The sequence below is a fragment of the Tenrec ecaudatus genome, chromosome 2 (genome assembly GCF_050624435.1).
Source record: "Tenrec ecaudatus isolate mTenEca1 chromosome 2, mTenEca1.hap1, whole genome shotgun sequence".
Classification (NCBI taxonomy): domain Eukaryota; kingdom Metazoa; phylum Chordata; class Mammalia; order Afrosoricida; family Tenrecidae; genus Tenrec; species Tenrec ecaudatus.
This window is the reverse complement of record NC_134531.1, coordinates 25,051,259-25,070,226: the sequence shown is the minus strand read 5'-3', so window position 1 is coordinate 25,070,226 and position 18,968 is coordinate 25,051,259.

Genomic DNA, 18,968 nt, shown 5'->3' with positions numbered 1-18,968 from the left:
CCTAGATTTATGGAATAGTTAACAGTGTTGCCCCTTCCCTTAGGGCATTTGTTCCTTACCGTACTGGGAACTAAATGACAGAAACACATTGTTGTTCATATGAGGATTCACATTATCTACAGTAAAAAAATGAAATAAGTTTTTAATGCTACTCCGAATGCAGAATTTTAACACAAGGTAATTTCAATGGTTTATCTTATATTTAGGAGCATATTTCACTTTTAGTTTATGATGAACAGTCTCTTGAACCCTTTTAGCATATCATGGCTATCAATATGTCTTTCACCTGAGACCAACCAGTAGCTAGAAATTTAACTTTCTGTAGCAATTTTACCTGACTATGTTATCAAATATCCTGCCAAAGATCTCTTTAAAGTGTTAAAGAGAAAATACGTGACTCTGAGGATTACGAAGTGCCTGACAGACGCCGCAGATGCACATGGACGCTGGACGATGAGTAAAGAAGACTAGAGGTGAATTAAGAAATTTGAATTACGATGATGGTGAGGACTATCGAATCTATCACTGACTGTCCAAGAACATGCATATTTCTGAGGGTGTACAGTCAGGATGCTTTTTTAGAGGCACCTTACAGGAGGGATCTGTCTGTAGAAAAGAACATGATGATTGGTAAGATAGACAATCAACAATAGAGAGTGTGGCAGTTAGTTTATTGTGCTAACCCGGCCGATAAACACAAGTGGGGTTAATTGAGGAGCGGAAGGATAAATGGCTCAGTGAGCATCCCCTTTCTAGTTCTCAGGTCTCTTGCGTTGTGATGGTCAGACTAAGCTGCAGCTGCCTTAGCCAGTTCTCTGCTTCAGCTGGCAAGGCTCACTTATTGCAGGAAATCTCTGAGGAGACGCCACATGGACCTACCCAGATGCAGCCCTGGGTGCTGGAGCAGCTATGTGGAGACCCTTGCCAGTGCTGAGATGTTTATACATTAACTGACTCAGTTTTCCTCCTGCAGTCAGCATCATTGTATCTGTTTTGTGAGATGGAAGAGGACTTTGTGAATTGGTGTTGGACACATGGGTTATTGTTGGACTTGTGGGCTTGGGCATCACTGGATTAGGATGTTTCTTGATGTGAACTTAACCTTTATCTAAAACTCTCTCTCCTACATGAGTTTCTGTGGTTTTGTTTCTCTTTAGTACCCAGACCAACACAGAGGAAAATTTCAACAAAATGGGTTCAAATATAACAAGTGTAAGAATGAAGCAGGGAAAGCAGTGTTTTATTCTGTTTTACCTATGTTTTTTATGAAATAGAATCCACTCAACAGCACATAACAACAATAGCATAAACTTCAAGAAGTTGAGAGAAAAAATAGAATTGTAAGATAAGAGAGTATTTTGAATAGCATTATGAAAACTCCTAGTATAGCAAAGATAAGGAAAATGGTGGAAATATTGCAGTTGTCAGGGATTTCATTTTATTTGGATCTGCAATGAAGAAACCAAACCATTTATTGTATTGGACAAATCTGTGTGTGTGGGGGGGGGGGTGAGGTTGGGGTGGGACGATACCTCTTTGAATGATAAAGATGTAATGTTAACTTTATTTATAACACTTTCTGTGCACAGGGGGGAAAGTTGTGTCATCTTATAACAACACTGGAACATTTTAATTTTGATAAGGGAGTTTGAATTCAGGTAGATCCATGTTGGATTTCATAACATTTGAATCTCTCTATTTATTGTATGAACCTCAATACCAGTAAGTTGATTAAGACTAAGAGTGTCCTTATGGACAGAGAGGGACTTCTGTGGGTTTCTGACCTTATAAATCCTTTTGGGGAAAGAACATTTCATCTTTCTCGTGCAGACAGGCTCGTCGGTTTGAATAGCTGACCTTGCCGTTCGCAGTCAAACACATAACCCGCTATGCCATCAGAGGTCCTTATGAACAGTATGCCATTTAAAACATTTTTGTGTTTTTTAAGTTTTACTGGCATATAATTCACTTCTGTACCTTTTAAGATGACAAAGTGGAACTGTCTGCTATTCAGTTCATAAAAGTGATGAAGTGATACTTGGAAAAAAGTCCAAGTTCATATAATTTGACTTGTTCAATTATATCTTTGGATCAAAGGATGCATGAAATATTTGTGAGAGAGACAACTTCAAATCAGAATCAGAGTACAGGTTTGAACAGAAGGCATGGGTTTATAGAAGGGATGCTTTGTATATTTTAATGCTAACAATGCATTAAAATGTTCTGGTTTCTGTAATAGGCATTCAGAGTAAAGAGTGGTGCATGGCAGATGTTCTGTATCTCAAAACTGGAGCTGATAGGGGAAAACTGGTGCCAATTTTTGAGTCAGCAGGTGAAATATACAAAGAAATAAGATTAACATTTAAGGCACCAAAATATGTATTGGCCAGCATTATACAAGTTTATGGCTGTTTCTTCTCATCTTGAGTCATGCCCATCAGCAAATGAAGGTCCCAGAGACTTTACTCCAAAGGACCTTCCTCAGTCCACATCACTTTTGTTGGGTTTACTTGAGAAGGCTGCTCTTTCTCGGTTATATTTTGAGTGTGTTTCAAACCAGGTAGTTCTGCCACTATATGTGACAGTGTCCCACTGCTTTTCATGATGGCTTTGCTATGTGACTATGCACAAGCTTTGCAGTGTCTAATTCCTCGTAACTGGACAGCTTGTTCCTTCTTCATAGTCAATTCTTAGCTGAGAGTCTGTGTTCAAACCTTGGTGTCCCTGCTGTTCAGTGAAATATCAGAGACATCACTTCTAGCATCACAGCACCACACCTGCCACCACTGGCAGGCAACTTGACAAATGACAAAGACTTCCTTGTAAACACAAAAATATTATTTCATCACAGACATTTTTTCTAGATAGATTTTGAGATATTATTTTTGACAATGAGTTGTGATGCCATTCCTCTTGAATTTGTCATTCCTTGGCATAGTAAACCATATGATTCAAAACTGTGTGATGCAAAATGGTTCATGCCAGTCAGTTTTTACTTATTAATATCTATAGCATCAATCTTTATATGTTCTATTTCATTTTTGTTGACTCTCAATTTTCCTAGATTCATATGCATTCTGTACTCTAATTGTTAATGGAAGTTCCCAGCTATTTCTTCTCATATTGGGTATTTCTGTTACTATTATATTCTTTATATAAAATATCAAAATCAAGAGCATGTGTACAATGTATAATTATTTGAACTTGAAACTTTGATCAAAGACTGTATATCAGAGCTTACAGAACTTTTAACATCAATCTCTGTTCTTAATTCTCATGCTTTAAAATGTAAATCATGGTTCTATTTGATATAATCAAAGCTACTACATTGTTGAATGTTGTGTCTTTCTCATACTCTATTTTTTCCCTAAGCCTTTATATCTAACCTTTTCTTAAGACTGTCTTAACTAAACTTACTGCCATTGAGTCAATGCTGTCCCAGAGCAACCCTGTAGGAGGGGGTAGTGCTGTCTTGTGAATTGAGATTATAACTGTTTACAGGAGTAGAAAGTCTCCTTTTTTTCTGGAGGAGCTGCTGGTGGTTTTGAACTACTAACCTTGTGGTTAGCAGCCCAACGCATAACCCACTATGACACCTGGATCTGCATGTGACCTCCTCCCTGGGGGACAGACAGCAGAGAAGTGGGTGAGGTAAGATGTCAGACAGGGCAAGATATGACAAAATAATAATTTATAAATTATCAAGGGCTCATGAGGGAGGGGAGAATGGAGAAGGAAGGGAAAAATGAGGAGCTCATGCCAGAGCCTTGGGTGGAGAGCAAGTGTTTTGAGAGTGATTAGGGCAATGAATGTACAGATGTGCTTTACACAATTGATGTATGTATGGATTGTGATAAGAGTTGTATGAGGCCCTAATAAAATGATTTACAAAAAAGAATGTCTTAACATTACATTTTATTTTTGATCTACATTTCTCTTTTAATTGTCTTATAATTTATTTCATCATTCAGTGTTTCCATTAACTTAATGTCTTAGTGAATGTGTATTATCTGCTCTCCACCACTATATTTGAAAGTTTTACCAGTATTTGTGAGTGTGTGTGTATATGTATATATGTGTGTGTATATATAGATATTTCTATTTTGTAAGCATTTCATATCAGTCGGCTCTGGTTTAATAATATCTTACAGTTATTTAATTAATTTCTTGGTTTTGAGCATTAAGTTAACTTTATTGACAAAGACACTACTCATGTAGTTGCAATACTTAGATTTTGTTGGGTTTCAGACTAATTTTAATTGAAACAACCTATTGTTTTTATTTTGGTCTGCTCTTTCTTTTAATCGACATTATTACTGAACGGTACATTTAAAATGACTTAAAATGTCAGTATACTTAAGGGCCAGAAATTAGAAATAAAATTTATATGACTGCTTCTAGAAATATGAGCCATGAATATTTTACAATTTTAATATCTGGCTAAACCTTTTGGCTAACTGGAGACCTAATTTACTCCCTATTATGTAGGCAATGAGTTTGTTTACTGCACTCAAGCCATCAGGGATAAAGAAGTTCATTATTCTGCTCACGAGTTTTAAGTAAAATCATGTTAAATGGCTTTGTTCAAGGGAAATAGCTTTGGTTTTACCTCATATTTTGTCTTGTCATATAAGCTATCAGCTTCCTTTCTAGTGCATAGAGGCTTTCTGCCCTTATTCAAATTTATGAAGATTTAAATATTTAAATTCTATTTGGAATGTATGTGAAATTGCCTCATATCATATGAGATTGAAATATCCAAAGACCTATAAAATTTGTAGAAATTTAAAATTTTCACAAGCTTTCCATATTCTTATATTTTGCAAAGATATATAAATACATTCTCCAAGTGATTATCAGTTTATTCATTAAAAAGGATTAACTTTGATAAAACTATACTGCATATGTGTGTATGTTCATTCAGTTTTCATGGGCTATCTTGACAGAACACTTAGAAGAAACAAATCACAGTGAATAATGCTCAACTAATATGAACTCAATAAAGCAGTATAACTTTCATTTAATTGATCAGTTCATTTCTGTAGTTGGATACACACTTGTACTTTATTCTTTAGTTATTTACAACACCAATGTCCCTTAGATTGAATTTCAAAGTTGTGTCCTCAGATATTCTTGAAGTTGATAGTAATTCACCCAAAATGATTCAAATAATCATATGAGATTAAGATTTTCCCACCCAATTGTTCTTCACTCAGGGCTTTCTCTAACTTTCCAAACCCTGCCGCTGAATTGGGGATTTGGGGTTTATAAAAGTGTGCTCTGTCTACAGTATGTCATAGAATATATTCTTATTTGTGATAGATTTTAAACATCTTCAAAACACAGACTACTTTTTAAAATGTCTATAAATTTTAGATTGACACATAAAATATGATGTATATAAAATGTGGTATATATAAGAATATTAACACTCAACTATTAAATAAATAAAATGAAATGCTACCATTGATATACCTATACCTTAATTAATTTCACTCAAAATGAACTTAGAAAGTATGCATTAGTGTTCACTTTAAAAAATAAATAAAATGTAATAAATAAAAGGTTTGCTCATATATTGAAGCAAACAAGGCATCAAATTATTATTAGAACTCAAATGTGTTGGTTAAATTCTCTTAACTGTCATGTCAATTACATCATGGTTTTTGCTCCAGCGAAATGAATCCCTACCAAACACCTTGAAGTCCATTATTCATTTTGGTTGTTACAGCTTACTCAAGATGTTATCTACTATGACATAGTGGATGGTTGAATTGTGACTTTTCTGATCTATGACCTGGCACATAACTTAAAATAATTAGTGGCATTTTGATTTTGAAAACACCAAACCTAAGAGAACTTCATGGGTTCTTTGGAGAAGTATATTGAAGAATGAAATGCCCACTAATCTTTCTGTCCATAGACATTTTGTGGAATGACGCTTCATCCTTTGTCATCCTTTAAAGAAATATTTTAATTGTCCTGTATTGTTCAATTCCAGGGAACAAAATACACAAATGTCAAGGAAATATTCTTAGACTTTATACAATTGTGTAAATTGTATACAAATATATAACTAAATGCTGCCTGTAAGTTTGGGAAAGATGATGTCAGAAATATATGAGCAAACATTCACAGAAGCGTGGTACACAGAATGTCCACAGGTGTCAGGGAAAGGTCTATAAGATGGAAACCCTGCAGGAAAATGAGTAATTTGCTTTCCAGGAAATAAGTGGTTTAGTGAATCCAGGTGGTTGAAATAGCATGCAGACCAAAAAGTGAAAGAAACTGTATAAACTGAGAAAGGCATATTACTGTCATTTTGCTATACCAAAATTGTTCAGAATTAGATATTTGAAGATAAAATATTACATGCTGTAAGCATTATTGTTTATACACATAGAAGTATAAATATTCACCAAAATGAATATTTTCTACATTTCAGGAGAATTCCAGGTGATATTACATAAACACAGATATATTTTGTGCATCATCCTTAAATAATGCAAAAATGCTAAACATTTGGCTATTGATGGAAAGACTGGCCGTGTGAATCCACCCTGTTGCCTCAGAAGAAAGGCCTGGTGATATATTCCAAAAGATCCCAACCATTTAAAACTTTATGTAGCACAGTTCTACTCCAGATGGATGTCACCAGTTTTCAGAATTGACCCAAAGACCACTGTTTTTTCCTTTTGTCATGTAATTTTGAATGAAAACTTTGAATAGGATTACTAACAAAGAAACTTTCATATTAACATACAGAATTGTTTCCAAAGATTAGTCACAGGTTTCAATTTCAGACCCCCAACAACAAAAAAAGCAAAATCTCTTGTCAACAGTCAATTCAGATGCAGAGCACCCCTACACGGGACAGCTCGGGTACATGCAGAGCGACCATGTTAGTCTGGGTACATCAGAGAAGACAATCCACAGAAACCCATATGTATAAAAGAGAGTTTTATATAAAGGTTAAGTTCACATCAAGAAAACATCCCAACCAGTGCTGCCCAAGCCCACAAGTCCAACATTAACCCATATGTTCAACATCAATCCACAAAGTCTTCCTCCATCTCACAAAGCACATGCAATGATTCCGACTTCAGGAGGAAAGCCAAATCAGTGAATATGTAAGCATCTCTGCGCTGGCAGGGTTCTCCACACAGATGCTCCAGCTCTCAGGGCTGCATCAGAGTAGGTCCACGTGGCTTCTCCTCGGGGATATCTTGCAGGAAGTGAGCCTTGTCAGCTAAAGCAGGGAACTGGCTAAGGCAGCTGCACCCTAGTCTGACCATCACAAAGCAAGAGACCTGAGAACTCTAAAGACGAGGTTCACCAGGCAATTTATAACTCCGCCCTTCAATTAACCCCACATGTGTTTATCAGCCAGGTTGGCACAATAATCTTGAACTATCTCAGCCAATTTCCTACTTACACTTGTACCTACATGTCATGGTTTTGCACACACAGACACATTCATTCATCAAACATGATCCATAAATTACCAACACTTACCCAGATTGTTTCTCGTCTTCATCTCCTGATTCTTTTCTCGCTCTAAGATACATACCAAAAAATCACATTTACATCCAACACTCACATCACTTTTGACCTCCTTCAATATACAGAAAAAATTTATTTTAGGACAATTTAGAAGTATACGTTTTAAAATTAAAATGCATTCAATAGACTCCTACTTGGAAATGACAATCAAGCCAATAGCAAGTAACAATTTTTCAAAGAACTGTTTTAGATATAATTATTATCTGAGATCTGGCACAGTGGTTAAACTGATGCTAATAGAAATGTTGATGGGATTTCAAACTCACCAGAAATTCCATGGAAGGATGTCCTGGACCTCTGCTTACATAGATAGACTACAAATCAGACACAAGACCATGTTATGTGGATGAATAATAACTTGGGTCTTAATCTCTATCTGGAGGACAGAGGAGTGATGAACATATAAAGATGTATAGAAATAATTAATCTTGTGGATTATTGGAGACCACACAAAAATCAGTCTCCACAGCCCTGAGAGCAGATGAACTGCATGATGCCTGTCGACTAAAACCAACTGCTCTGAAAAGAACACTATTAGAAGGTCCTGGATACAGTGAAGGGACTTTCTGTTTTTTTCTATCCCTCTACTTTACTAAATATGATATTTCTCAAAATAGCCTGGCTCCTCACAATAAAGTGTCCAAGGTACATGAGACCAAGTCTCACTATCCTGGCCTCTAAGAACTTTTCTGGCTGTACTTCTTCCAAAAAAGATATATTTGTTCTTTGGAAAGTCCATACATCCTCTTCTACCCATTTCAAAGAGCTATGATTAAAAGTACTGAAATTCTGTTCAATTCTGCTCCTCACAGAATAGCTATACTTTACTAATCAATGCTATTTCCAAGATTTATCCTGTGGTATGCAAAAAGAAAAATAGCTTTTAAAATCCAAACAATAAGATAAAAAAGAAGAAAAATAGATTGAAAGTGTATAGAAACAAAAACACTTAAATACAAAGGAAAGGAATGTCCCACACGCCTGCCCCTTTAAAACACATTATGTTTTCTCAGGAAAAAAAAGTCAATTTCAAAGAACAGATCAAAGAAAATATTCACAGGACTAGTATACTAACGTCTCCATCTTTATCTGCTCTTTATTTTCCTGTAGTAGTTAAATTGATATTTGAATTTAGAATTATTCTTTGTGCTTGAGAATAATATTAAAGGACTCAGGTAGATTCCCCCTGGCTTAACTTTTGATCTTTAACTTAGGTATCTTTTATCAGATTGACTTATGCTGGATATTTGTCTATAATTTAGTAATTTAGAATGGAAAACATGATTACTTTTCTCAATAATACTTTGAACACAATATATTTTTAATATAGATGGAGAAAATTATTCCCTAACCCCATTCAAACTTATTAGTGATCATGCAACTCATAGAAATCCTTCAGAGAGTAAATCACAGAAACTAATTCAAAGCAAATGTGATAAGTGCACTTAGAATGTGGTTAGTGTGACTTACTCACGATATCCACCCAAGAAAACATACAGCTAAAAAGCTTCATCGAATGCATTTGTTGGTGTTGTTAGTGCCACTGAGTCTGCTCTGAATTACATCAAATTTACGCACAACACAATGTTACACTGTCTGGTTCCGTGCCTGCCTCAAAATAGTTGCTTTACTTTGAGTCCATTTAGACATATGGAAAATATCTCTCTGGGCATGTTTATTTGTAACACCTTAATCATTTTTGTTCAGGATTATATTTCACATAATTGATGCTTAAACTGTCCATATGCAATCCCATTTTAACTTAGAAAAGTTTCCTTAAAGGTGTGTGTATATATCTATCTAAATCATATATATGTGGTTTATTTTAAATGCATGGTATAAATGTACCCATTTTAAATATATTGTACATTTACATATATAGATGTAATTATATCTATGATTTTAATGTTGGTGAATAATCAGTTAAATGTATATTTATACATTTAATATCTTAACAAATACATCACCGTTTTTAAAAGTTGTCTAATGAGATGTTTAAAAAATGTCCATGAAATTATCTGAGGCTACTAGAAATCCTATGGATTTACAACATAATCACTCCCAATACTTCCATTAAGAACCAGTGACAGATTCTGTGCATCTCTGGTGACATTTTAAAGTCAACATAGAAATATGCTTGCTGTGTTATAAGACACACTTTCATAGAATTGTAGACAAAACAATCTTTCTAGGATTATTATCTATCTTCCCAAGGCAAAGTGTCTTCAATTTTTATAGGGTTTTGTAGAATTCCATCATATATACATATGATGATTCCATAAGATAGGAAGAAGATATATACCTGAGAAACCAATTACACTGAGGCAAAGAAAAAATGTTTGGCTCTTGGGATCAAAAGGTCCTCCATGCTATTGAATGTACACTTTGGAGCACAATCTAATTCTTTCTGCATATAAATATAGTTAAATAATGACTTAAATAAAATCAATAGCACATATTAGTACTCTGCTACAAATGTTCTACTACAATCAGGATTTTGTTTGTCTATTTAATTGTTTGTTCATTTGTGTTTCAGCAATTCTGCAATTACATTTTACAATTGGGGTAATACCTGAAACAGTAATAGTATATATTCATAAATATCAAAGTCAATTCTAATTTAACTTTGGAGATTAAAAAAAGGTTTGAATTTCTTTTTTTCTTCTATTTCTGATTCATTTTTAAATCTCTGATAGAAAAAATTACAATTCTATAAACTTGATGAATTTATATAATGTTCCCATATATTTTAAATAATGTATGTACTTTCAGTGAGGTTTTCTTGTCTCTGGTCCATGATGGGGAAATGAAATCCAGAAATTATTTTTTCTTTCTTTTTTTTTCCTTCACAGAGACTTGATACTTTTATTTTATTTTTTTTTATTTCTATGTGACAGGTTTTTCTTTTTTGTTGCAGCATGTCCGTGTTGCTACTGTCGAAGCCATGTTCATATGTGCCACTTAGGCTCTGTCAAAGTCATCTGCATTTGTATGCACATATTACTATATCAGCAGGTCCACCTAGACAAGATAGGCTGGACAAACAATGAGAGAAGAAAATAACGGAACCAACGGTCCTGGAGGGACATGAGAGCATGGGAGGTAGGGGAAGCGAGGAGGTGTTGGCCAACCCAGGGACAAGGGAAAAGCGAGTGGTTCAAAACCAGAGGAGGGAGGGGAGGGGAGGACTGGTAGGGAGTGCCAAGGGCAAGGTAACTGAGAGGAATTACTGAAACCGGAATGAAGGCTGAACATGGTAGTGGGACGGGAGGAGAGCGAAAGGAAATGGAGGAAATGAGTAGGAGGCAAAGTGCATACACAGAAGCCTGAATGCAGACATGTACAGATGTAAATATATTTATGATTATGGGGGCAATAGACCTATGTGCATATATTTATAGGTTCAGTACTCGGGTAGCAGATGGACATTGGGCCTCATGCACACTCCCCCAATACAATAGCACCTCGCCCTGCTAAACGGTCATTGCAGGATACCCACCTTCCCAACATGATCACTGAAGACAGACGTGTGTGTAAGCAAACGTGGTGAAGAAAGCTGATGGTGCCCAGCTATCAAAAAGATACAGAGTCTGGGGTCTTAAAGGCTTGAAGGCAAACAAGCGGCCATGTAGCTCAGAAACAACAAAGCCCACAGAGAAGAGGCACATGGCCTAAGCGAATACAAGGTGTTGAATGGACCATGTAGCAGATACCAAGGAACAAAAACAATCATTGTGTGATCACCTTCCTCACATAATCGCTGAAGACGAAAATGTGCATAAGCAAGTGTGGTGAAGAAGGCTAATGGTGCCCGGCTACTGAGAGATATGGTGTCTGGGGACTTAAAGGCTTGAAAGAAAACAAGCGGCCATCTAGCCCAGAAGCAGCACACCAACATTGGTGATCATGAAGGGCAGAGGGAAGCAGGTCTCAAACAACAAAGGCGGAGGTGTGGGTGTGTGGTGGGAATCACTTCACCGTGAATGAGGGGGAGTGCGTGATGGGGACCCAATGCCCATCTGTAGACAGCTGGACATCCCTTCCAGAGGGGCAGTGGGGAGGAGATGAGTCACTCAGTGTTCAGTATAGCAACAATGAAACTCAAAAGCTTCCTCTAGTTCCTGAACGCTTCCTCCCCTCCCAATTATCATGACCCCAATTCTACCTTGCGGACCTGGTTATACCAGAGGATGTGCAGCGGTGCAGTAGGGAGCTGGAAACAGAGGGAATCTAGGATGGACAAACCCCTCAACATCTGCGGTAGGAGTGACAACACCAGGTGGGAAGGGGGTGTAGAAAGGGAAAACCAATCTTGGAGATCTATGTGTAACCTCCTCTCTGGGAGATAGTCAATGGGAAGGTGAGTGAGGGGAGACGCTGGGGAGTGTAAGATAAGATATAATAATTATTTAGAGACTATCAAGGGACCAAGGGGGGGCAGGGAGGGAGGGAGGGGGGGAGGGAAACCGAGCTGAATCCAGGAACCCAAGTAGAAGGTGAATTTTGAGAATGATGAGTGCATCGAATGTATAAGGGTGCTTTGCTCAATTGATGTATGTACGGATTGTGATAAGAGTTGTATGAGCCCCCCAAAAAAGATTTATTAATAAAAAATGAATTTCTATTAGTACACTTTCTGTATGACATTTCAGCACATAGTACCATTCAAAAATTGACTTACTATTAATTTATAGAGATTGTCTCCCAGAGTAAAGGAAGATTTTTTTACAGTTTCAAACATTTGGATTTATATGTTAATTTATATTTATGTTAATGTTATGTTAAGTTTATGTTATATAAACATCATATATGTGTTATGTCTGATATAATATACAATGTTACATCAAACATAATACATGGTATGTTTAATGTTAGTTTAGATGTTAATTTAACTTAAACAGTTTTATTTATATACCAGTATATATACTAATTTGTGTATTTTTAAACAGTTTTATCTAGAGATATATGTCAACACATTGGCTTATATTAAAAGTTGTATTGGCATATATAGGAGAGGGTACGCCCAAAAAACGAGGAAGGAGCTTTTTTAGTACACAACTTTCTTGCCAGGCGAACATAGAGCAATGTCTTCTGAGTTAGTGCACCCAATGGCATTGCCTGGGAAGGTTCTCTGAGCACAGTGAATTCTTTGTAAAAGCAATTTTGCATAAACCTCATTTTTCGTGATGGCTGATGTAAGAGAACAGAAACTGTTGTGATGTTGAGCAGAGCTCACAAGGACAGTGCTATGGGAAAAACTGAAGCATACAAGAGAGTATGATGACAAACCGCATTCTGGACATCTTCCAATGTCCCAAAAGGACAAAAATGTTGACTCCTAGTGCATTTGGAGTTTCTTCCATCAGGGCAAAATGTTAATCAAGCTTTCTATTTAGAGGTTCTAAAAAGATTACATAACAGTGTACAGCAAAATAGGTCTATTTTGTGGCAGATGGGCGACTGGTGGTGCCACCACAACAATGAAGCTGCTCACGCAGCCATCTCATTGTTCCAGGTTTGGCAAAACACAGCAGGCCTCTGTTGCTCCACCATGCACCTTGTTCACCTGACCTCACTCTGTGCCACTCCTTCTCATTTCCGTGAATGAAAAGGGACATGAATGGACAGCGATTTGATGATGTAGAAGAGGTGAAGAAGAAAAACAGGGATGTAATGTCAGCCATCGAAAGGGATGTGTTTGAAAAATATTTGCAAGAATGAAATAGCATAGTTGACAAATGTATTAAGTGTAATAGCGTGTACTTTGAAGTAGGTATGGTTGTTTAGTAAAAAAATTTAAATACATAGCTTTGAAAAATAAAATCCCATTTTTATTTTTGGACACCCCCTCATACAATTAAATAGCTCAATAATATTCATGAGTTGTATAATCCTCTCCCCAACCACTTTTAAAATATTACTTCTTTCTTGCATTCACTGTCATCAGTTTCTCACCTTCCCCTAAGATCCCTGCCATACCCCACAAGAAAACATCAATATAGGTACTGTCTGTCTAACTCTACCCATACTGGACTTCACATACAGAAAAATATATAAACCCAAACAGAAATAGACCAAACACACAAACAAAAACACTGCATTCTGCATAGCAGTGCAGCTATTCAGACCCCTGGTCTGCGTCTACAGGTTATTGACTGGAGCTTCTAATCCATGTGTGGAGTTGGGGCTCCCACTGTCCTCCAAAGCCTAAAACAGCTTTATTTATTTATCTATCTATCCATTTATTTGGACTTTTGCCAATTGATAGCCATAAAATATCAATTATAGGTTGGGAATGGTGAAAAATTAATATAATTGAACATTAATATTTCAGCATATTTGATATTGAAAGGAAGGGAATTGACATATAATAGAAGTCCTGGGTGGTAAAAATTGTTAACGATTGTCATAAAAAATCGTGTTGTTGTAGGATATAATAGAATCGCTCCAAAGGGTAAGATATAGTAATTAATATGACCCTTCTAGTCATTAGTCCTTATGTGATGTATTATAATTTTTGATTCTATGCCTTTAGCTATGATCCCATTTTTGAGAAAGTTCACCCTTACAGGATTAAGGTTGAGTTAGATTGCGATCGAGAACTTTCACTTTACAGCACGGAGCATCTCTTGAGCCAATAGAGGAAGCGTATGCGCAAAGAACTGGAAGGAGAAAACTGAAAGTGGGGGAAATGCTCAGCATATCTTAAACTGAAAAACCTAAAGGAAAAATTCTAGCTTTTGCATTGAAAGATTGAAATATTACATGGGCAATACAATGAATAATGCTTCCAAAGAGATGGAAAAAATACATAGAGTCACCTTACCAGGAAGAACTAGTCAACATTCCACCGTTTCAGAAGGTATTCTATGAGCCAGCACCAATGGTGCTGAAGGAAGAATTTCAAACTGCACTAAAAGCATTAGACTAAAACAAGCCTTCAGGAATTGATGTAATACCCACTGAAGAGTCTGAATAAGCTGATCAGGCGCTGGAAGTTATTACTATGCCAGGAAATTTGATAGCTACTTAACCAACTGTCTGGAAGAAATTCATATTTATAGTCTTTCCAAAGAAATGTAACCTAACAAAATGATAAAATTATAGAACAATATTATTGATATCACATGAAAGTAAAATTTTGCTGAGGATCATCCAACCACAATTGCAGCTTTATGCTTCCATAAGTTAAGGCCAGAATGAGAAGAGGACTTGGAACAAGGGATATCATTACTGACGTCAAATGAATCTTGGCTGAAAGCAGAGAATACCAGAAAGATGTTTACTCGTGTTTTATTGGTTATGCCATGTCACTCAACTGTGTGAGCCATAGCAAACAACTGTTAAGCTTAAGAAAATTTGGAATTCCAGAACACTTCATGGAGCTCATGAGGAACTTATAGATGGATCAAGATGAAATTGTCGAATAGAACAAGAGAATAATCCGTTGTTTAAAATCAGGTAAGGTGTATTACAGGATGATATCCACTCACCATATTTATTCAATCTGTATTTTGAGCAAATAATCAGAGAAACTGGATTATATGAAGAAGAATATGACATCAGGATGGGAAGAAGGCTTATCAACAATTTCAGATACGCAAATGATAACCTTACTTACTGAAAGTGAGAAAGAACTAACACACTTTTGAAGGAAATAAAGGATGGCAGCTTTCAGTATGTATTATGACTCAATGTAAAGAAGACCAAAAGTCTAAGAAGACCAAGAGCTAACAACAGAATAAATGGAGAACGTTTGAAATTGTCAAGAAGTTTGTCTTGCTTGGATCCATAAACAATGCTCATGGAAGCAGCTTTCAATAAATGAAAAGACACGTTGCATTAGGTAAATGTACTGGACGTGAGCTTTTTAGAGTATTGAAAAGCAAGGATATTACTTTAAGGATTATGGGGCATTTGACCCAAGTAATAGTATTTTCAATTGTTTCATATGCATGTCAAATTTGGACATTGAATAAAGACTGAAGATGAATAAATACATTTGAATTATGGTGTGGAAGAAATATATTGAAATTACCAGGGATGGTTACAGGAAAAAACTATCTGTCTTGGGTACTGTCAGAATGCTCCTTAAGGGCAAGAATGATGGACTTTGGCTCACATACTTTGGACATGTTCTCAAGAGAGACCAGTCCCGGCAGAAGGACATCGTTCTCGGTAAAGTAAAGAGGCAGTGACAAAGAAGGCCCTCCAGGAGACGGAAAAGCATAGCAATTGCAACAATAGGCTCAACAATGGGCTCAAGCCCGGGGACACTTGTACGAGTTGCACAGGACTGGGCAGTGCTTCTTTCTGTTGTTCAGAAGGTCACAGTGGGTCAGAACCAAGTTCAAAGCACCTAACAACAACAATTCCTGACCTTAGTAGAGAGTGTGAAACAAGACACACCTTTTGTTTCCTTGGTGGAATCTTTAAGACTATTTTAGCAGAAGGTGGGATTTCAGACAATACCTTTGGAAATTAAGACAATACCTTGACGTGTTGTTGTTGTTGTTAGATGCTATTGGGTATGTTCTGACCCACAGTGACCCTATTCACAACAAAAGGGAATATTGCCTACTCTTGTACCAACCACACAATTGTTTCTATGGAGCCACTGTGTCAATCCATCTCTTGAAGGCCTTCCTCTTTTACTGCCTCTCCACTTTACCAAACATGATGTCCTTCTCCAGGTACTAATCTCTCCCAATAATGTGTCCCAGATAAGTGAGATGAAGACTCACCATCCTTGTCTCAAATGAGCACTCTGGTCGTACTTCTAAGACAAATGGGTTTGTCCTGCTTCTACAAGGTCACAACCTTGAAAATTCTATGGAACAATGCTTTGCACAAATGAAATCTCTGAAATTAAATAAATCTACCAGGGAGCCAATTAACAACAAAAGTCACACTCTTTAGATATATTAATACCCATGGAAAAAGTGAATCTTACTTTTGTGTATCTCTCCATGTTTCTTTTTCCTTTCTGTTTAGAGGAAGGATATACTGGCTTTAAGATTGATGGCACCCCGGCTATTAAAAGATATAGTGACTGGGGTCTTAAAGGCTTGAAGATAAACAAGCGGCCATCTAGCTCAGAAGCAACAAAGTCCACATGGAAGAACACACCAGCCTGTGTGATAGAGTGGTCCCAAAGGGATCAGTTACCAGCATCAAAGAACAAAAAATCATATCATTGACTGCACACCTCCATGATAGGATCGCTGAAGACAAATGGGTGCATAAGCAAATGTGGTGAAGAAAGCTGATGGTGCCCGGCTATCAAAAGAGATAGTGTCTGGGGTCTTAAAGGCTTGAAGGTGAACAAGCGGTCATCAAGCTCAGAAGCAAAAAAGCCCACATGGAAGAAGCACACCGGCCAGTGCGATCATGAGGTGCCAAGGGACCAGGTATAAGGCATCATGCAAAAAAAAAACAACGATATAAGTGTGTGTATGTATGTGTATATATGTGTATATGTATATATATATACCATATTAAATGAAGGGGGGAGTGCAGAGTGGAGACCCAAGGCCCAAGTGTCGGCCAATGGAGATCCCCTCATAGAGGCGTTTAGGAGAGGAGATGGGTTAATTAGGGTGCGAGGTAGTACCGATGAAGAACACAGCTTTCCCCCAGATCCTGGATGCTTCCTCCCCCCAACTACCATGAACCGAATTCTACCTTGCAGGCCTGGATAGGACAGAGGCTGTACACTGGTACATATGAGGGTTGGAGGTACAGGGAATCCAGGGTGGATGATACCTTCAGGACCAAGGGTGTGAGGGACGATGCTGGGAGAGTGGAGGGTGAGTGGGTTGGAAAGGGGGAACTGATTACAAGGATCCACATGTTACCTCCTCCCTGGGAGATGGACCACAGAGAAGGGGGGGAAGGGAGACTCCGGATAGGGCAAGAAGTGAATAACAATCTATAAATTACCAAGGGCACATGAGGGAGGGGGGAGCGGGGAGGGAGGGGAAAAAAAAAAGAGGACCTGATGCAAAGGGCTTAAGTGGAGAGCAAATGCTTTGAGAATGATTGGGGCAGGGAATGTATGGATGTGCTTTATACAATTGATGTATGTATGTGTATTGATTGTGATAAGAGTTGTATGAGCCCCTAATAAAATGTAAAAAAAGAAAAAAAAAAGATTGATGGCACCCAACAACAATATCAAGGTGGCCATCAGAGTGTCATGACTTATGAATTGTCTATCTTTTCCCTTGATTTCTTAATGAATCTTATGTATTTGTTTTTCTAATGGCTACAAGGGTCTGCTGTACTCTATATTCCTTATTCAATAGTTTCCCTTTGCAGAGAGCAGTAGAAAAATATTATGGTTCTTTTAGGTTCCAGAAACAAAAAAATTTAACAACTCAGAGCTTATAAACAAAAATATAAGAAGTCAGAGCTTATCTTGAGTTCTGCATATTTTAACCTTCTAAGAATTCATTGACCACCACTTACCTAGAGATAAAGCCATGATTAACACAGAAGATATTGAAGTCTAAGGTTTTGTTTTCTTTGGATCCATACATACTACCCACAGAAGCAGGAGTAAGCTGTCATGTTGAGAGTACTGACACCATGAAAACTGGCCAGTGCTACAAATTAGAGATTTTCTGGGGCAAGAGAATAGTTTATTAGCACAACATTAGGAGTGGCAGATTTAAATGTTTTCATTGAAAAAATGTTGAATTTAATTTGATTACTAAAAAATTAATATTGAAATACTATTTTCAAAATCTCTTTGGATTTTTAATAAATGCATAAAAGATAGATGGTTTGGGAAATATTTTATTTAAACAAAAATTCATGAATTATAAATGGTCTCTTTTCTGTTTATGACAAATAATCTAAATTTTATATTCCTGTATATATAATAACTTGTGTTTACTATTCCATAAGCTTCATGAATAAATAAAACAAATATGCAATTTCTTCTTATTGTTGTTAAGACCAGAATGAGTTTTCAGTGTCTGGAATTTCAATTAAGTCTGCTGAATGTCCATTTTGCATATCAAAATCTCACTTCAAAAGAAGTGCAAGTCTAGGTTAATATGCAAATTGTCTCTGGGTAGACTTTGTTATTTACGAATTTTTACTTTTAAAGATAACATAAAATCCACACACTGTATTTTATTGTTATGTGACAATGTTTTGTGAAGCAGAAGATCTGAGACAAGAAGCCTATGCCGATGTCTTAGTTATCTAGCAATACTGTTACAGAACTATGCAAAGTAGATGGTTTTAACAAATTTATTCTCTCACAGATCAGGAAGCTGAGTCCAAGTTCATAGAAGTGACTGGTATTACGGCAAGACTTTCTCTCTGTGTCAGTTCACAATTTAGGAGGATGGTCCTTATATCTCGTCGGCGTCTGTAAACTCAGCATTCCTAGT